Source organism: Notolabrus celidotus, chromosome 20, assembly GCF_009762535.1.
Source record: "Notolabrus celidotus isolate fNotCel1 chromosome 20, fNotCel1.pri, whole genome shotgun sequence".
Taxonomy (NCBI): domain Eukaryota; kingdom Metazoa; phylum Chordata; class Actinopteri; order Labriformes; family Labridae; genus Notolabrus; species Notolabrus celidotus.
This window is the reverse complement of record NC_048291.1, coordinates 12,812,904-12,833,643: the sequence shown is the minus strand read 5'-3', so window position 1 is coordinate 12,833,643 and position 20,740 is coordinate 12,812,904. Positions and strand designations below refer to the sequence as shown.

General features: G+C 41.0%; 1 protein-coding gene and 1 long non-coding RNA gene across 3 annotated transcripts in view; one reads left to right on the top strand and one right to left on the bottom strand.

Moving 5' to 3' along the window:
* The window catches only part of LOC117831964 (mitochondrial import inner membrane translocase subunit TIM16-like), a 139,614-nt gene that overhangs the window by 96,517 nt on the left and 22,357 nt on the right, over positions 1–20,740 (top strand). The gene's annotated exons all lie outside the window — the stretch shown is intronic.
* LOC117831971 lies at positions 3,365–7,410 on the bottom strand. Its single transcript, XR_004635115.1, has 3 exons — positions 7,307–7,410; positions 4,298–4,362; positions 3,365–3,469 (listed from the first exon to the last, which is right to left on the bottom strand). It is a non-coding gene; the product is annotated as an uncharacterized LOC117831971 (long non-coding RNA).

Sequence of the window (20,740 nt, the reverse complement as noted above, 5' to 3'; positions counted from 1 at the left end):
AATCCAGCCTCCTTTCAGTTCGCTTAATGTTAATGCTTACCTGCACGACCTGTTTTAGCAGGAAACATTACAAGTGTCTGGTTTTTACTGGCTGCATGTCATTTTAGATAACTGCTTCTGTATTGACACCTTGCTTTGTTTAGTTCCTGTGCATACAATTGGCTCCAGCGTTGTGTTCATAGACCCTTGGACCGATCTAATACTTGGGATAGATCACAAATCAAACTGGTTATTCAAAATCTTTTAAAATGAAAAGCATATTTTTTTCATTACTTTGTGCCAGATCACAACAACAGTATCTTCACACCTTCTATAAGGAGCAGGTTTAGAGTTACTATTCTTTTATTGAGTACATGATCCAGTAAACCTTTGTGTTTAAAAAATATTCATGATTAATGAGAAGGAGATGCCAGTAAAGTTGTTTGAAGGATTTATGTATATATCAATTAATCTGATCTTCATTGGCTTATGGAATAAAGCCTCCACTGTGGACATGCTGTGTGTATGAGCACACATTCACAGAGCCATCTTCAAGCTGAGAATGTTATTGAATACTTCCTAACGCAAGTGACAAACTACCCGTCGGCAGCTGGCAGCCTATTTCAACGTCAGGTCCAAACAAGGTACAGTAAGGGGATAGCTCCCAGGAACTGTGTCACCTCCTATGTGTGCTTTTAGCCACATGTCGCAGACTCAACCTGAACACTCGAGCCCCTTGTGTGCACTGCTCAGTTTGAGCTGAAGAACTTCTGTTCACTCCCCTTGTTTACTAGAATAAATTGTTGGAAATTAGTAAAACTAGGTCCTTCTTCTCCAAGACAACAAAAATATCTCTCTGTGGCATCTGAGGCCGTTGCACGTGTCTTCTGAAGCAACTCCAGTATCCTCAGGACAAGGGATATTTGAGTTCCCTATGTCCAGACACTTTTTGGCACAGTTTACTTTTTGACTCCACAAAGTCTGATTGACCCCTCCTGCTCGTTTTCCTTCTGCTCCTACTGTAGGAGATACTACATGAAACACACACTTGCATACACACAGGCAGTGTACCATCTGCAAGGCATTACAGTAAATTGCAGGAATAGAGAAATGATTTCACGCATGTCCTGCAGGGTCCAGATGTGTCTCCTCAGTTTTACACGTTAAGGAGAAATAAAAAGGAGTGAGAGATATAAATCTCACCCTGTTGCACTTTATCCCACATGTATGAGGCTCACAAAATCATTGCTTAAGCTCTGTCGCTGCTTCCCCCCCAAATCTACCTCCTCACTCTCTGCCTAAATAAACACAATACTCAGTGTCCAAACCACCGCACCAGTGCTGAGCTTATCCAGGTAAAACTGAGCACAAGTTATTTTTCTAAGCCGGTCAGCTTGTGTGTATTGGACAGTGAGGAGGACGGGCGTCTCCAGAGCTCAGGTGCCCAAGGACCCAACCTGGAAACTGGCAACTGTGTGTTGTTTTTCCAGCAGGAGCTCATTCTATGCTCAGATTTTACTGTAAACTTCACAGAAAAAAACAAAAAACCTGTAAAATCAAAGTTAGTGTGAGCTGAATTTTGCAACAACTGGATATCAAATTAAAAAAGCTTTCAAATTAAAAAGTAAATCCATTTGAAAGTACAGTGGGGTATTACAAAAATCACCATGGAGTAATACATATGTTCACTTCATCAACAATCAAGGACACAAAGGTCCCCAGGTTATATAAGAATCGATAGTCTCCCGACCAGCTTGGATCATAACTCTACAGGATATGCCGTATACACAATAAAATGTTTCAAACTTCACATATGCTGAAGACAGCTAACATCATGCTGAGTAAATAAACACAGTACTCTACTCTTTAAATGAGTGAGAAAATGCATTAAAACACTTTATCCAACTATCCATATAACACCATTTACACTGTTACATCCATTTTTATCAAGTTTGAAGTCTTGACCGCTCCACTCTGCAGTTAAATGACCATATTTCCAACAGAACAGTGGCAGGCACTCGCTCAGCGTTGTAAATCACAGCCCAGTGGCTGTAACAGCATGACTGCATGTGCCGTCAGCACGTTGGGCTCCTGATCACAGTGACTCAGTAAAAGATGGTGAGGCAGCACACAGCCTGCTCTATAACGCTGCCCAGGGGAACCAGTAAAACCCTGCCTGCTTACAGTTTATGGTTGAGGGCTTGTAGCCACACAGCAGCAGGAGGAGGTGACAGGGATTACTTTTCCTTCTCTACTGTCCTTCACATATTTTTTACCCATAACTTTTCTTGATTTGTACTTTCTGGTTTTGCTTCTTTTCTGTACAGATTAGTCATTCTAAAATATTTCATTAACCTTCAGACATTGATCACTATCTTTTTTCTTCATCTTCATTAGCCCCGTTCCCCCTTCACTTGTTCCTGCTTTACTTTTTTTCACATTTTTTTCATCTTTCCTGACCTCATCAGTCCTCAACTTATTTGAAGCTTGTCTTTGCATAAAACTTAAGTACACCACTGCAGACTTTATTGTATGCATGATCTAACTAAACAGAAATTCACTTATTCTGTCCTTCTGAAAGTTTCATTCATTTATTTTTAACAGTCCAGTTTGCAGATACATGAATATTTAGCGATATCTAGCAGTCAGATTCTAGGTTGAAACGCTCCCTTGCTTATTCCTCCCATTGGTAAAGTCCCAGAAGTGACTGTGGCCTTGAGGACAAGAAGCTGCTGTAATACAAAATAGGTATGATCCTCCATTTGTCATTTTTACAATCAAGAATGTCCATATACAAAATATTTTTCCTCCTCCTCCTACTCTTCTTCTTTCAGTCATTGCATTTTTGGTGGCCACTCACTAAATACCAAAACACAGATGACCCTTACTAGTTTGTCCATTCTGTGCTCCTGTAGAAACATGGTGGTGCTAGATGGCAGCCTCCATGGAAGCAGTCCCGCTCCTATGTAGATGAAACAAAATTATATTTATATTCAGGAGATTGTAATCACTAATGTAATCATAATAATGAATATTAAATTCCATATTTATCAAGACTGTTCTGCTAAATGCAGCTAAATATGACACACTGTACCTTTAAGTGGATGTCTTTTTTTTTATCACACAACAGTCATGGGTGTTCAACTTTGCTCTGGATTATTTTGTCTGTGCTTGCTATGTTGTGTGCTATATATGGGAGCACAGACTTAATATTTACTTAAAGCATAATGCTTTTGGATTGTGCCACACCTGAAGATAAAACCATATTACCTTCTAATAACGGTGAAGTTGTGTTGAAAAGAAGTGAGGATCTTTGAGGATAAACACTGAAAATCCCTAGAATTACATCTGTGGATCCATTCAGAAACATGAGCGCACATCTTGGTTTGAGGTGATCTTTTTTTATTGTTTACAACATGCCTGTGGGTTTTTACATTAGGGAAAACAAGGACCTGGTCAGTTCAGCAAACAACAAACAAGGGCAGCGTCCCTGTGGAAACACAAGGAAGAGTCAGTGAAAATCAGAGCACATTTAAGTGAAACAGTTCACCACAAAATGAATTTTACTTCCTCCAAACACTGTCACTTTTGTCAACAACATGCCGGCCTTCTTTTGAAACATTTAAATGTTTTTCACAGGTCAATAAAAAAAACAAAAACGTCGTCCAAATTTTGGCTTGTGATGTACAATCTGTAGCCAAATATGGCCCTTTTTTCCAAAGTGTTTGTCATTATGCGCCATTTTTCTTCAGCAACAAAGCTGTGGTCCTGTTTACTGGAAGGGGACAAGTTGCTGCTGTGGGGTGCAAAATAATTTCTAGAGCTCAATTTGGAAAGATGTTTTGCATGTTCTTGCTCTAAACAGTATCCAGATTTGGAAAAAATGAGGCAGAGTTTGAGGTTTATGTGTGGTGTTGAAGAAAGTGATTACATTTTAGTATTGTGGTTGGTTGTTTCTTTAGCATGACTTTTTACACAAAGGGTAAAGGAATGTACAGCATTAGTCATATTTGTAATGTTCAGCTCTGAATGCAATTAAAGAGCATAAACACAGAGTGCTGCTTTCCCATTAGGCAAGCCTGGGAATAATCGTCCTGGGTCCCAACTCAACCCCAGCTCATTATTCCCCTCAGCCTCTCTCTGTCCTTAAGAGGCTGAGGTTGGACTGAACTCTTTGTTAGCGCTTAGCATATCTGTATATGTATTGGTATTGGTGTTCATGTGTGTTTTGTGCACATGCATGCAATCCCCCTCTGTCTACAACTACGTCTCTGCCGTCACACGTAAATTCACTCTGACGGCTGTATGTGTGGGCTACCGTGAGACAGGACCCGGTTGCCTTTCTTCAAAACATCCATGGGAAGGAGAAGAAGAAGAAGAAACCTGGAAAGAGAGAGGGGGGAAGGAGGCAAAGAACATCCATGGTTAATTAGAGGCTGCTATGGGAACCTGGATGTGACAAAAGAAATATGGCAGATAAAGCAGGAGGATAATGTGTGTGTTCAAAGCAGAAGTTGTCACTGTTAGTGTGAGAACAAACACACAGTGCCATCATCGAATATAGTGCATCAGATAAAAGACAAATGTTGACTCTTCCCACCTGTCCTGTCTTGCCAGCTTTTACCCATAAGTCAATCAGTTGCTCATAAATCTGTCTCCTGTAGAGGAACCATTCAAATATAACAATTTCAAAACAAGTGGATATTTTATTGTCCTGTTTGCTCACCCAAAGAGGCTCATGGGAGGATGTAGCTGTATTCATTTTTCCCTGAGTTTTACCCATCAGTCCCCTTTCCACAGAAGTCGGGATTAGATGAGAACACAGAAGGAAGTATTTGGGGTAATTCACATAGACTGTATAATAAATGGACATAGTATCCATGACGTCACCCATCTGTTATTCCGAAGATAAGAACGTTGAAGATGTCTGCAAGTTAGGTCACTTATAGGTAGCGTTAAAAGAAAACTGAGATCAATGTGTAGGTCTCTGTTGTAATCATTACACTGTGGCTCATGACAATGTGAGTCATGTGACTAATTTTCTCATAGGCAAAACTTTATGTGTGTATCACAACCAACTTTGGAACATTATGGGGGCTCCTAAAAACTGTTCTGGAGTGCTTATGTTAATGAGGTTGCTGTGTCTTAAATTTAAGTCACATTTGAGAGTGAAGCAGGGCTCAGTGGTACTCACCCAAAATATCATTTGACCTGTGTTAGTCAGCCTGTCATAACATGAAAAATCCCTGGCTCCTGTATGTCGCTTTGTTTATTGTTTTGTTTTTGTGCTTTTTATTATTATCATGATTTTAGGCTTATTTTGTCATTCCCCTGTGGCATTGAGCCCTAATAGGAGCAAGCTGAGAGCCTCATGACACAGCTCTTGACAGAAAGACCTCAAGAATCTGTGAACCAAACTTTTAATGATTGCAGGAGTTTGTTTCACGCAGAGGAGGGCGAGACAGTGAACACACAGAGTCCTGGAGAGGTCAGACCTTAGTTCACTTTGAGGTTTACTATGCTGTTGACTCTGCACACGCTGGCACTTCTCATTAAGGAGGGAGAGTGAAACAGACAGCACAGCTGGGCTGTGCATGCCTCAGAGCTGGACAAGCCATTAGTGAACTTTTTATTGTTGAAAGGATGAAGAATCCAACATGGAAACAATCCTCGGTTTACCAACTTCTATTATCAGGCTGATTGAGAACATGTTCCACTGAGCAACTACGATTTGTATTTGTCATAACTGCTCAGCCTTAGATACATGACGGTGCCTCATCAGCTATGGGATCCTGCTGTTGTGTATTATTGCAGTGAAGATTGGTTGTCAGCTCTCTCTTGAGGTAAAAGTGAGGGATTTCTTCTTATCGCATGGGCTCTGATAAGAGTGATAGAAGAGAGAGAGGAGAGGGCTAAAGGAGAAGGGATCCAAGAGGTTGGGTTTAGGAGGGAGTGTGTGAGCCCCCCCCCCCCCCCCCCCCCCCTTACTCAGGGGTCGGGCAGCAGTGACAGTTTCCCATGATCGCCTTTAACCAAGATGAGACTTTTTCTCTTTCACTCCTTTTATAATTTTTTGATATTCCTCCATTGTTTTTTGCTTCTTTATGTCTCCTTTTTAAAACTTTCACAGTATTGATAAAGTCTCCCTTTGCACTTGAATGTGTTTGTGTGCTTGTTGCAGCTTCAGTTTGTCCTTCATAATGCAAAGTTACACATTTCCAGATATAAGAAGACTTTGTACATTCATGTGCACAGTTTCTCTTTAGATCACCTTTAATCTTAGCCTAAGACTTACACATACAGTGTTAGCGAGTCTGTGACATCACAAGTATTTAGGCCTATCAGACACAACATATAAAACACAAATCTGCATTTAAAACAGGATCATTTGAATGTCTGTCCAGGAGGAAGAATCATTAAAAAAGGAGATCATCAGTATTTTGGATCAGGTTTATTGTTCCAATCGGGCTTGAATGATTTCTGACATCAATGTCTCTGTGCATATTTGCAGAGAAGGGTGTTACTGTATTTTGCAGGCTAGCAGCCAGTGCCCATGAGTTTCCAACAGTAAATCTTGCAGAATCCATATCAATCAAACCTTAGTTTAAAAAAAAAGTGAGTTTGAAAAGAGAAGAGAATGAGACAAAATAAGGCAAATATCTTCTTCCTCATCACAAACTTTCTTCTTCCTTTCCTCACAGTCTTGCTCTCAGCCTGCACTCCGGTGTCAGGTATTGAGTAGCAGCAGCATGCCTGCGGTTTAGTGCAAAGTGGCTACAGCTTAGCTACACTATGTTCACTATGACTGCACTTCTGTATTAGAAATATGACAGAAACTCTATCAGAGGGATGAGAGAAACTATGCACAGCAGCAAGGTTGAATCAGGTCAGACTGGTGCTGCAGACGAGTAATCAGCATGTTGTGGCATAACAGGACAAGCCTTGCGGCAAGTATTGTTTACAAGCATTCATTTGCTCTGACACTTGTTGTTTGCATATTACTTGTTACTTTGCCATTTTTCCCATCGTTAAAGAATTCACACGGTTAAACACTTTTTAGTGCAGATGTAGCCTGTTCATTCCTACACTGTATACTTGAATGCTCATTAGAACACAAAGCAGAGTAAAGACTTTAGGTCAGATTGATTGTATCCAGTTTGCTGGTGCATGGAAAGGTTTGGTCAGTGACTCTGCAGAGTGATCAGTCACTGGGTCACATGATGTGGTTGGAGCATGACAGCCTGTGTGGAGGCACAATACTGAGGTCTTCCTCAAAGAGTAGAAAAAAACACTTATTCAAAAACAAACAAAAGATACATAAACTCACAGCTGCACAGCTCCATTGCTCCTGAACGACCTCTCATGCACACGCAGTACTCCAGGTATTCTCTCCCACTGACTTATTTCCTGTTTTTCAAACTACCTTCTACCGTCAAGCTTACTGTGTGGTCTTGCCTCGATTGATTGTTTCCAAACTAATGTGGCGCTCTCCATTCCTCCACTTATTCATCCAAGTTTTATGTCCTATAATTCTGTCTCTCCGTGTGTTGTGAGGATACCACAACGTCTCTGTTTAAAGACAATCATTGAGTGATTTGGCTCTAAAATGACCTGGCTGGTTAAATAAAGGAGGTTAAACAAAAATAAACACACAGGCTCATGTGGGCACAGATAACAAGTCTTCATTTAGATCATTTGACAAGACGTATGAGGAGGTCTTGACTTTAAGAGAGGTTTAAAAGAAGTTGAATGAAGAAAAGACAAGGCAGCCCAATGCATCTTGTTTTTCTAGCCTACTTTTTTTCAGTCAGCTTTATCGTCCAGAGAAGTGTACATCTTCTGTACTAACAAGTTGCCTCGTCATGCGGCGGTGGAAGGACCTGAGCTGAGGCTGGATGTGGGCTTGTAATTGCTGGTCAGCACTGTTTATTGTTAAGAGTTGGTGGCTGCATCGACAAAACTGAAAGTATCTGTTCCTGTGAAATGCATAAGCTTATACTTTCCCTTAACGCTTTTATTTACAATGTAAAGTTTATACGCTTGAAGGTTTGAGGCATTGTATGACTGGAATACCAAACTCTGCATTAGCGATGGTTACTCTGCATGGGTGGTCACAAACTGTGGTTTCTTTCTACACAAGAAAATGAATGTTTGCTGGTATTGAGGGGGAGTGTTAGAAAAAAGTAGCAGCAGAAGGAGTTGATCTCCGTGTACCAGTTTCAGCCCCTCAAGGTCATCAGTCAAGGCTGCGGTGTCCTCTGTAACAATCCCTGACTTTCTCTTTCTCTCCCTCCTGTCCAAAACTCTTTCAGATGAAGCACGATTAAACTCCAAGCTTACACACACACACTCACACACAGGTATGAAGACAGGTATGATATGTGAGAGTGATCTTATCTCTTACTTCTCTCCGTTTTCCCTCTACATTCTCTCCTCCTCCCCCTGTCTTCCACCATCACTCTTACGGTAAATCTGCTCTGTTCTGTGAGAGTTTTATTGGTTTTGCACTGTACGTATCCTCACTATGGTCATTAAAGCAGATGATTTAGTGTGGGTGCGTTAGACCAGCTCATAGTTAAACAGAGAGTTTTGTGTGTAGCCTGTCCACCCAGGACAAAAGGGGAAGGGTGAGGCAAAGGGCTGAGGCCATGTTCAGGTTGAGGGCATATTGATGAGATAATTTAGAGGTTGTTAAAACAATGGTTCAGTTTGGTTGTATAAAGTACTTGTCAATAGTTATATAATTTTTTCCATATCAAAACAGGTATGCGTGTATTTTTGCATCAAAGTTTGACATCATCTTTAGTAACTAGTGCCTTAGATTATCTGACGGACACAGCATTGGTTCAGAGTTTGTTATTTTAGCTCAGAGTATTTTTGATAAAGTAAACATATCGTGTGCTCTTTAGTTTGATTTTATTTTTGTCTCAGTGCGCTGCAGGCGGAGGAACATACACTACCTCTCAAAAGTTTGGAAACACCTTCTCATTCAAGGGTTTTTATTTATTTAATTATTTAAAAACTGTAGATTATTACTTAAGGCATCACAACTATGAAAGAACATATATGGAATTATTTAATTAACAAAAAAGTGTTAAACAAACCAGAATATGTTTTATATTTTAGATTCCTTAAAGTAGCCCCCTTTTTCCTTCATGACAGCTTTGCACACTCTGGTATTCTCTCAATCTGCTTCATTAGGTTGTCTCCTTGAATGGTTTCTAATTAACATGAACCTTGTCAAGAGTTAATTTGTAGAATTACTTGCCTTCTTAATGTGTTTGAGACCATCAGTTGTGTTGTTTAGAGGTAGGGTTAGCACACAATAGCCCTATTTGACTACTGTTGTAATCCATATTATGGCAAAACCAGATTAATTCATAGTTTCGATGTCTTCATTCTTAATCCACAATGTGGAAAATAATTAAAATAAATAAAAACAATTGAATGAGAAGGTGTGTCCAAACTTTTGACTGGTAGCGTATATGCCGCATACGAGAACAGTGCAAAAACAAATCGGCTTTCTGATCGAAAAGCAAAATGCTGGAAAATGTCTAAATAAAGCGTTTACTTACTTTAAGATAAGTGTAAGTGTAGAGGCACTAAAATTCAATACAATTCAGTACAGAGAAGCAGCCTGTGTCTGATCATGTCATTTAATTATGTAGGTCATGAAGAGGCATCAGTGTAAAAGTGAGACTGTTTCAAAATCAGTTAAAAAGTCCTTGCAGTGACTTTAAACTTTGGAAGTATTATGAAAACTAAAAAAAATAGCATGAAGTCCTCCATGTTTTTGTATGTGGAGCTGCTATTCCAACCAGCAGCCGATTTGTGTCACTTCTGAGGGGTGTAGAGCTAGTGTTAGAAGTTAGTGGATAATTTTTTAGTGTCCCTGAAAAAAAACTGCGTTAAGGTGCGCTCCGTCAGCACTATGGTTTTATGCGACCCCCAGAGGACAAATTTGAAATAGTAGTTTCTTTTATTGAAAAATTGCAGTTAATGTCTTCTCTGTAATTTTATTCCGCGGGCCGGATTGGAACCTCTGGCGGGCCAGTTTTGGTCCACGGGCTGCATGTTTGACATCCCTGATCTATGGTCTTACAACTCCTGCTGAGATTGTGTAAACCTTCATTTTACTTGTGGAAATGACTTGAGCTGAAAGTCACACCAAATGTGGTTTTGCCAAGACTGCAGTTGTCACTGGAAAACAATCCTGGTTTGTTTCCAAGAGTTAAAAATACAAGATTGTAATCCAGGAGTGGAATTTTGGCTTGTGAGATATGAGAGATCATTTGAGGGGATAAAGAGTGATAAAGTGTAAGCTTTGGAATGACCTGAAAGAGCAAGTTTGGACACATAGTCGCAGCCGGCAAGGTGTGTGTCACAGAGAGATGAGTCAGATCACTTGGAGACCTACAGGCTGGCAGACACAGAGGGAGTGATAAACTCTGTTAACAGACCCTGATAAAGCAGTTCTGGAAGACACCACAGAGTCAAAACATGTGCGAGGGTCGATCGATGAAAAGTTCTGTTGAACGCCTCAAGAATGTTTTTGCAACTCTACTCGAGCAGAGATGGAAAAAAAGACAGTCCGAAGATTGTTCTAGGGTTTATGTTTCTCTCTTTATTTTTCTCGTTCCCTCTCTTGAGTCGACCCTCTCACTCATATGCACACACGTACTCAGGCTTGAAGGAAAAACAAATATTAAACAGTTGTGTTTTTTTGTCCGTAAATTGCTGGGTTTTATGGTTCTCGCATATCCAATAATTCTGTCTTGGCAGTCTATGAAGGAAAGTCATACAAACTCAGTCATACGTGTTAAAGCAAGTATGGCCTGCGAATGGCTTGGATGGGTCATCAATGTGAGCTTTAATAAGAGGTTAAGAACCGTCACTGTTTGAGGTTAGTCAATGTCGATCTTGGAAACAAATCTGTATCGATATACGTGCAGCTCTTTCTAAAGTCACAGTTCAGGTTTGGCGTCCTCAAAATCCTCAGGCTCTTGTCTCGTTCTGTTTCTGACTTGGACCACAATCTGTTTAGCTGCTTTTAACAGGGCAGTAAGTCATTCATCCAACTTGTTTTTGGTGGACTGTTTTTTTTTTCAGCGTGTGCATGTATGATCAGCAACAATTTGGACCTGCAGCTTTTCCACAGTTGGAAAATTTGACAACAGTCTATCTAAAACTGACATTATCTTCCATTTATTCAGTGTGGCGAATCAATTCAAAGTCAAAGCCAAACATCTTTTCTTTGAAGTTATAGCTCTGGTATGCAGATAATCACTGTGCAGCTCATGATATGAAGAGCATGAGATTTCTATTTTGCGGTTTGCTCACTGAATATAAATGGATTTATATGGAGGTATTTCAAGGTTGGATGCTGACACAGATTCCCAGTACGCATTTAATCATTTGAATTATGTAATATCATAAAAGCTTTTTCCATTAGTGCTGTTATGGTTACATTGAATCATCAAAGGTCTAATTGTTAAGTTTTATAGTCAGGATTTCTAATCTTGGCTTGATGTTATTTCTTTAAAAAAAAACATTGGATTCTAGCTTGCATGTGAATAAAGGCTGTAATGATGCTGCTAATGAAACTAAACAGCAAAAAAGGAAAAGTCCGACATGTTTTCCTTCTACATTTTTGAAAAAGAAGCTAGGATTGTAATCAATGCAAAAGTCACAGAAAAACAGGGATCTTTTGGCAACTCTGTGTTTCTTAAAGCAAGATTCTTGAGGCAGTTTGTTTACTATGAATCAAAGAAGCATCTAGACCTTCATGGCTTGTATCAGTGTAAAACTTTCTGAATATATCTTTATTTATTTACTAGATTTGGCTGTTTGATGTACATTTGTGAAGTATGAGGATATAAAAGATTATCTATAGTGAGTAGGTGGTTGGGAAATAGTATCCAGACAGGATTAGTCAAGACTTTGACACGAAGCATAGGGTTTTTTTTCTCACCTCAAAGAAATTCTATTTCACATAACCACTATCTAACTATCAGTATCCCGATTATTACCTGGCTACAAACTAAAGATACAAACAAGTTGACACTTAGTGTGGGTTCCACTGAACGAAGCCATAGTTTTGACGCTCTCAAAATCTCCCAAAAAATCCACTCGACAACTTGATGAAAAGTTCAACTGTTTACTTGAGCAAACATAATAGAACAGTACAGAAAGGTGTCAATTATTATTATAAAGAATAAAAGAGCTTCAGAGAGAGCTTCAGAGAGAGGTCAAAAAACTGTGTGGCTCCACTCTATCTGCTTGTCTAACTGCCCATTAATTCGAAAACGAAACTTAACAAAGGGGCGGAGTTACTGCATGCTTTAGCCACCCTTCCAACACATGACAATCTATATCACACATCCACATACCATTTCAATATTATGAGAATTACTTACATCACTATGAACTTTAACTATTTATCAACCTTATATTCGTAGATATTTATCTTAATCCTTATAAATGAACTATTTATGCATATTATTATTTGTACATGAACTTGAATTATTATAACACCATGAATTGTATTTAGGCTCCTACATTACCGGCCCCTAATTGTTATCAATGACCAGGTAACAATTACTCAAACAATATCGTTAAAGAGCCTAAATTATATGTAACTTAAACTTAAATGTCAACAAAATCTTCCTTTTGTCCATTGTCCTGTTGAGACACTTTAGATAAGATCCAGTCCACCATTATAATTGTCCATGGAGAAACAGGATTTCTGCTCACTTATCCTCAGATTCTTGCAAAAGGCAAAGCTTTGTTATAGGACGACAAAGCTCGTTAGACTTAGTCTTGACCTTAACCTGGTGCACAAAACCCTTTTTGTCAGGCAGAGTTTCAACGATTCTCCCAAGTGGCCATGAATTTCTGGGTGAAGTGTCGTCCACAATTAACACCACGTCTCCAACACAGAAATTTCTTCCAGGGGTACACCACCGATGACGTTCTTGCAGCTGCGTCAGGTACTCCTTGCACCAACGTTTCCAGAAGATGTCTGCAAGATACTGGACTTGTTTCCACCTGCGGTTTGCATACTGGTCGTCCTTGCTGAAAACTCCTGGTGGTAACTCTGGTTGTACCTTGAGTAACAACAGGTGGTTGGGCGCTAAGGCCTCTAAATCGTTAAGGTCTGATGAAGCCTTGGTGATGGGCCTGCTGTTTATGATAGCCTCAGCTTCACACAGCAAGGTATGAAGACCTTCTTCATCAAGAACCTGTTCCTTCACTGTGACGTTCAGTATCTTTCTCACCGAACGAATTAGCCGCTCCCAGCTACCTCCATGGTGAGAACCTGCCGGAGGATTGAAGTGCCACTGAATCCCTTTTGTGTTGCAAGGCATCTGTGATCTTGCTGGTGTTCCATTCTTTGATTGATTTCTTCAACTCAGTTTCAGCCGATCTGAAGTTGGTTCTGTTATCTGAGTACATCTCTTTGACTTGTCCTCTTCGAGCAAGGAATCTTCTGATCGCATTGAGGCATGCATCAGTGTCAAGTGAGGATGCAAGCTCGAGGTGTACAGCTCGTATGGCGAGACATGTAAAGATGACACCATACCTCTTAACATTTCCTCTTCCTCTTTTCACCAGGAATGGGCCAAAGTAATCAACGCCAACTCTCGTGAATGGAGGATCGTCAGGCATGACTCTGCATCTTGGTAAATCCGCCATAAGCTGCTTGCCAGCAGTTGCGTGTAGCCTTTTACAAACAACGCACCTAGACAAGAACTTTCTGATTGCTCCGTTAGCTCCTGGAACCCAGAATCTTTGACGCAGTTGAGCCAATATGTGATTCCTCCCAGCGTGAGCTATGATGTCATGAATGTGACTCAGCACAAGCTTTGTGACATGCGAGTCCTTTGGCAGAATGGCTGGCTGCTTGTACTCATCTGGCATCGCCACACGACTCAACCTGCCACCAACCCTCATGACCCCCTCCTGAAGTACAGGGTTCAGCTTGTAGAGTGAGCTGCCTTTCTTCACCCTTTGGTGTTCCTTGAGCATTGCCAAGTCTTCCTTGAATCCTTGACTTTGACAATACTTGACAATTTCATTTTCCGCTTCTTTCAAATCTTCACAGTTCAGGTGTGCTCCTTTGAAAGCTTCCTTTAACTGATTCACTCTGCTGTCTTGGTTCAACACACTAATGTCTTTCTTCTTTGCTATCAGTTCTTTCAGCACATTTTTCAGTTTCAGAAACCAGGCGACAGCACGTTTGAGCTTCATCCATGATGAGTAATGGGTCATCAGCTGTTCCATTAGGTCTTTAGGCTGTTGCACCTGAATGACATGGGCCTGAATGACTCTTTTGACCTCAGGGTCATCTCCTTCCAGCATTCCGGGATCTGGATTCTTTGGCCACTGGTCTTGTTCTCTGAGTAAGAAGCTTGGCCCTGAAAACCAGCTTTCATTCTTCAAGAATGCTTCTGCAGTCTGTCCTCTCGAAACATGATCAGCGGGATTCAGAGTGGTATTGACATATCTCCACTGAGAAGTCAGAGAGTGATCCAAGATTGCTGAGATTCTATTAGCAACAAAAGTCTTGAATCTTGTGCTTTCACTGTTCAAGTACTTCAGGACGGCTGTGCTATCCGTCCAAAAGATTGAGTCATGAAGTTCTAATTCAAGTTCTTTCTTCAGAAGCTTATCCATCTTGATAGCAACTGTGGCCGCAGTAAGTTCCATTCTTGGTATAGTCGGGGACTTCAAAGGCGCGACCCTAGCCTTCGCCATCACCAGGGTGGATTGAACTTCACCACTTGCAGAGTGCAGCAGTAGATAGCTTGTTGTGCCGAAGGCATCTTCGCTTGCATCAGCGAAATGATGCAGCTGCGCAAGGACTGGTCTACCAAACTGCTTTGATTTAACACATCTGTCAACTCCAAAATTCTCCAACTGCTTCAGACCTGACATCCATCTTCTCCAGCTCTCCATGACATCATCAGGTAGTTCTTTATCCCAGTTATATTTTTGCCTGCATAAATCCTGCAGAATTCTTTTGGCAGGAAGTATCACTGGAGCGAGAAAGCCCAACGGGTCGAAGATGGAACTGACAAGAGAAAGCAGCCCTCTCCTAGTGTGTGGTCGATCCTTGATGTTGATCTTGAACTTGAATCGATCTGATTCAGCATACCAATGGATTCCCAATGCCCTCTCCATCGGCAAGTTGACCTCATCCAAATTCAAATCTTGGAATCCTTGAGCTCTTTCCTCTTCAGGGATTGATTTGAGCAACTTCCTGCTGTTGCTTGACCATTTCGTGAGACGGAATCCCCCTTTTTCCAACATGCTCCTCAAGTCAGTGCAAAGGGTTATTGCTGTGTCTTCATCTGTAGTTGACTTAAGACAGTCATCTACGTAAAAATTTCTCTTGACTGTTTTTGCAGCTTCCTGTCCAAATTCACCTTCAAAATCTGTTGCACATTGCTGCAATGCAAAAGTTGCAACACTTGGTGATGATGCTGCACCAAAGATGTGTACCAACATCTTATGTTCAACAAGCTCCTGATTGTAATTCCCTTCAGGCCACCAGAGAAATCTGAAGAGATCTGTGTCTTCGTTTCTGACTCTTATCTGGTGGAACATAGCCTCTACATCAGCCATAACAGCCACTTCCTCTTGACGGAACCTCAAGAGGACTCCTACCAGCAGCGAGCTTGTTAGGTCTGGTCCCTGCAGGAGTTGTTGGTTCAGCGATGTTCCCTGAAAGCTAGCTCCACAGTCAAAGACAATGCACAGTTTTTGCTTAACAGGATGTCTGACTCCGTGATGAGGCAGATACCATGTTCGTCCTTCAGTTGGCTTGTGAACAGCACTGTCAAGTTGCACTGCATAGCCTTTCTTCAGAATATCCTCCATGAATGCTGCGTATTCTGCATGAAACTCACCATCTCTGCAGAATCTTTTCCGTAGGTTCAATGCACGTTGCTCTGCAACTGTTTTGTTGTTTGGCATATGCCCTGAATTGCTCTTCATCGGAAGGCAAACACTGTAATGTCCATCCAGAAGTGCTATTGATTGAGACACCATTTTGATAAACTGGTGATCATCCTTGGACATTTCAATGTCTTCACTTTGTCCAGCATCAGGAAAATCCTGCTTGAACTGAAGTTGCCAGAGCTCCTCTAACCTGTTTACTGAGATGCGATTTGCTGTAACTTCCGTCACTTTGTTTGTCTCAGTTGTTACATTCCCACCTCTCAGCGGCCCGTTTACCGTCCAGCCCAAAATTGTTCTCACAGCGAATGGTCCATCATCCACGCTGTTGACCACTTGCAGTGGCTCCATCGCCTTGGGAACATTTGCTCCAATGAGCAATCCAACATCTGCTTCGATAACGGGAATGTGCACCTCTTGAAGGTGAGGCAAGCTGTTAATATCCTCTTGGCGGGGAATATTATCCTTGGTCACAGGGATGGCGCTTTGTGTATACACCTCGGAAAGTTCAACAAACTCATTGCCATCCAAGCTACAGATTTCCAGTCAAGTAATGATGCTTGTATCCACAACAGCTTCATTTCCCATGGTTCTCAATGAGATGTTTGTGTTCCGTCCATGCATGTTCAGTTGGCTTATCAGTGACTCTGTAACAAAGGTAGCTGAGCTTCCTGGGTCCAGAAATGCGTACGTAGTCACTAACTTGGTTCCCTTTTGTGCCTTGACACACACTGGAATGATTGAAAGAACACAGTCTTCCTTACCGGCCCCAGTGACACACAAAGTTTCCTTAGTTTGTACAAGAGCACTTGATACAGACTGTTGTTCAGTATTTTCCTTTGTTGTTTCTTCGTATGAGTCCTTGTGCAGCAGTGAGGGATGCTGACCGGAGCATTCATGACACTGAACCTTTTCCTTACAGCTGCTACTCATGTGACCATGCTTCAAACATGCGAAACACAGACCTTTGCTTCTCAAAAAGTCAATCTTTTCTTTGTGTAGCTTGCTCTTGAGTTTTCTGCAGCTAGCGAGGCTGTGTTGCTCTCCTTTGCAATAAACGCAAGGCTTGCTGTAAGCATCCACTGTGAAAAACTTTGTTCTTGCTGTTGATTGTTTGTTGTTTTCCACATTTACTTTGTTTCCCGTTTGGGGAGAAACAATAGTAGTTTTGAACACCTTCTTAGGTTTGAATGCCTCCACTGGTTTCAGTTTCTGACGAACTAAGTCTCTTGAACCTGTAGTGGTTTCTCCTACACTTAGTACTGATTTAAGGAATATTTAATTGGTTTCAAAATTATTTATATACACAGATAAAAAAAAATTGTCCTCCAAATAGTGCCCTTAGCATAGTAGTGGTTTTTTTGTCAGTGGTATTCTTATCAGCTTAGTTGTTGGTCAAATCAATATTAGATTTAATGCTTCATTTCAAATTAAAGCCTTAGAAGCCTGCTGTGCTATGATGAATCACATTAAAATTAACATTTTCGTACACGTTAAGGACAAATCATTAGCGTTTTACAGTTATGTATGTTTTCTTCAATTTGGTAGATGTCACTGACTCAACTCCTTGTGTGTTTAAACACAGCCATTAACGAAAATTCCCTCAGTATCCCTCACGATGATATTGAGGCTAACATTTTGTCATTTTGTCAACAGGACAAGGGGAAATCATAAACTTAATAAATACGCTGGACTCCTTTCCATGGATTGATTTGATATGACATGTGTGATCTGGTTGTCCTTGGTGTCGTTTTTGCTATTTAGAATGAAAAACAGTTGTTATGGCGTTTTTACAAATACGAATCAAGTATTTAACACAGCTGGGTGATGAGTAAGAAAGCCAGGAAATAATTTTAAATAATCCATCAGCTACTAGTTGATAGTTCAAAACAGGTTGCTCTTTTCTCACTTCCTCCAAACATGTGTGCTTCTGTCTGTGTTTAGCACTTAAAATACATCTGTGTTGAGAAACAGACTTTTCTCCGGTGGTCTAACAGCATAGAAGGTCGTTGCAGTCTTGACCCTCACCTTTTCTCTCTGCGTCGTCTGTGCCGTTACTTCCTCTCTGTTCTCCTTTCTAAAGGCATTTTAGGCTGCTGATCAGTTCCCAGGCCCCCGCCGACAGGTCATTTAATGGTCATCTAGCCTGGGCCCTTGATGCTGAACCCAGGGGTTAATGCGGAACGCATCTCTTCCTGAGCCTAACAGTCGTCAACAAGCAGACATCAGCACTTCAGAGACACACCGTTACATTGCAGACACAATCCAAAAATCAGACATATGCCAGTTTGTCAGCATCCTCACAGCTGTCTTCCTTTTTTTCTTTTTGGATTTATGTTTCTCAGTGGTACTTGCACAACCTTACCTCCACTTCAGCATCATGCCCACCCACATCCAACAACTAACCAAACCCCCACTACAATCCCTCTTTAACGCTCTGGTTGTCGAGAGTCTTTATGACCTGAAACCTGGCTGCTTTATGGCTCAGCCTGTCTGGACCAGTTTATTACGCATTTATAGGCTGTAGTGGTGCTTTTTGACATGAATGTATGTTTTTTAACATGAGCCTCTATCTTGATGGTAGCATTGTGAATATTTAATTGTTCTTAGATATTATCTGTCTGTGATTGTGTTTTTCATTTTCCCCATCAACATTATACAAAACATCTGTGTGTCCATCGTGTGGTCCGACAGCGTGTGTGTTAAGTTGTCCTGACATTTCCCAGAAGTGTCTCTTACATCGTGAGATTGTTTTTCATGCAAATTCTTGATGTTTTGCATTGATCTGATACGTGGCTGACATTGACGGTCTGTCTTGTTGCGGGTTAAATGTTTCCCTCAGCAAAGAGCGACAAAGTGAAAGTTATACAGCACTGATTTGACGTGCCTGTGTCAATGTGAAGATGAAGCTGTACTGATGACAAGTTGGACAAGTTATGAAGTGTTATCCTCTTTCAGGAGGAGAGGAGGAGAATTACGTCTGAAGCTGTTGCGTTTTTTCACTTTGGCATCATTGCATGTGGTTGTATGTGGAATTGGGTAGTGTGTGGGGTGCCAGAGGGGTCACTCTAGACCTGTTGACATGGAATTTAGTTAGTTTAATTAAATCCTGAGCATGGGTGTATGCACATGTGTGTGTGCCGGTTGTCAGGGGCCAGTGGACGGGGACTGGTGAAGCGAAGAGAGAGGGTAGAGCAGCAGCTTGGCAGCCTATCTGAGAGGCTCGTCACTGGGGCTAAGACTCAGCCACAGCTGGCCCCCTCCACCAACAATCCTGGCTTTTCTTCCCCTCTCAGGAACGCACTGCGTCAACTCTAATTCTCTTCTAATGAACTGGCTACTGAAGGTAGCTAGGCAAGCATACCCAGCACCTTTATTAAATACTTACACACACACACACACACACACACACACACACACACACACACACACACACACACACACACACACACACACACACACACACACACACACACACACACACAAACATCAGCAGCAGCAGCAGCAGAACACAGAGACTTAAACACAGCAGAGAAAGTATGTTGCACATAAGTACATTTCAATGCTCAGTGGGGGAGTTTGCAGCTTGACTTAGAAGCCTGCTGAGGGTCCTTGAACTCATCATGACAAAAAGGTGCATCCAGGAACCCCTCAAACAGAGTCGCTTTTAGCTGTTAAGTCCATATAAGAACCCACAGTACTCTCAGTGTGTGCCTTTTCTCTTCATCATTTAATTCAACCCATAGAATTAAGGATCAGCTCTTCTGCAGGGTGTTTCATAAGACTTACGGCTATCTGGAACTTGATCATATCAAGACTCTTTGAACCAAGACTAATTGAACCATCTGGATAAGAAACTATTCTGTCTAATTTACACTAACAGAGATGTCATTACTATGGTTGTGCATTTTAGTCAACTTAATGGTTAAACATAGTCACTCTTGCTAGTTGGCAACAGAACTACTAGTTGGTTAAACAAAAGATTAGTTTTTTAAAAATTGTATCAAAATGCTGGTCATATGTTGTGTCTAAGCTGTAGCACAGACTCCCAACATTAGCAGGGGCTATTGTGCCGGTTAATGGCCCTACCATAATGCTATAGTGCTCCACTACCCAGATGTAAACAGGCATCTTAGCATACATGTATTTTCACCCCCAAAAGGAAGTTTGGAATGCAAAACTAACAATTTATATCCCTCTTGAATCTTTATTTTAATTAACACTGTCAATTTCAACTTAGAAAGAGGTTTACAAAATGATTTTTAAAATACAGTAAAGAGAAGAAGAGAGAGAGAGAGAGAGAGAGAGAGAGAGAGAGAGAGAGAGAGAGAGAGAGAGAGAGAGAGAGAGAGAGAGAGAGAGAGAGAGAGAGAGAGAGAGAGAGAGAGAGAGAGAGAGAGAGACGCATGTGAATAAAATTACCCCAGACAGTTTTAAATGAAGAAAGTCAAATGAATTTGCAATGCAGCTTTCAACCATTGTGAGCAGAAACCTGATATTTGAGTTGCCCTCAGTGTGACCCTGTGGTTTAGATTCTGTGGTTCCTGCCTTGGAGCTCTGATGCTGCTAATGAAAACATTTGTACACAATGAGACACACACAAGTGCAGAGTTTTAATCCATCTGTGATTATTGTGAGTTTACAAAGGTGACAAAGCTCATCAGCTGTGATATACTGTTTATTTACTAGCTTTTGCCACAATTTGGTCTTTTCGTTTTTTGTTGGATTGTTGATCCTGAAAGCTTGAAAGAACTGATTGTTGCCAAACTATGTGTTTGCTTTTTTTCAAGAGGTCTTTCCA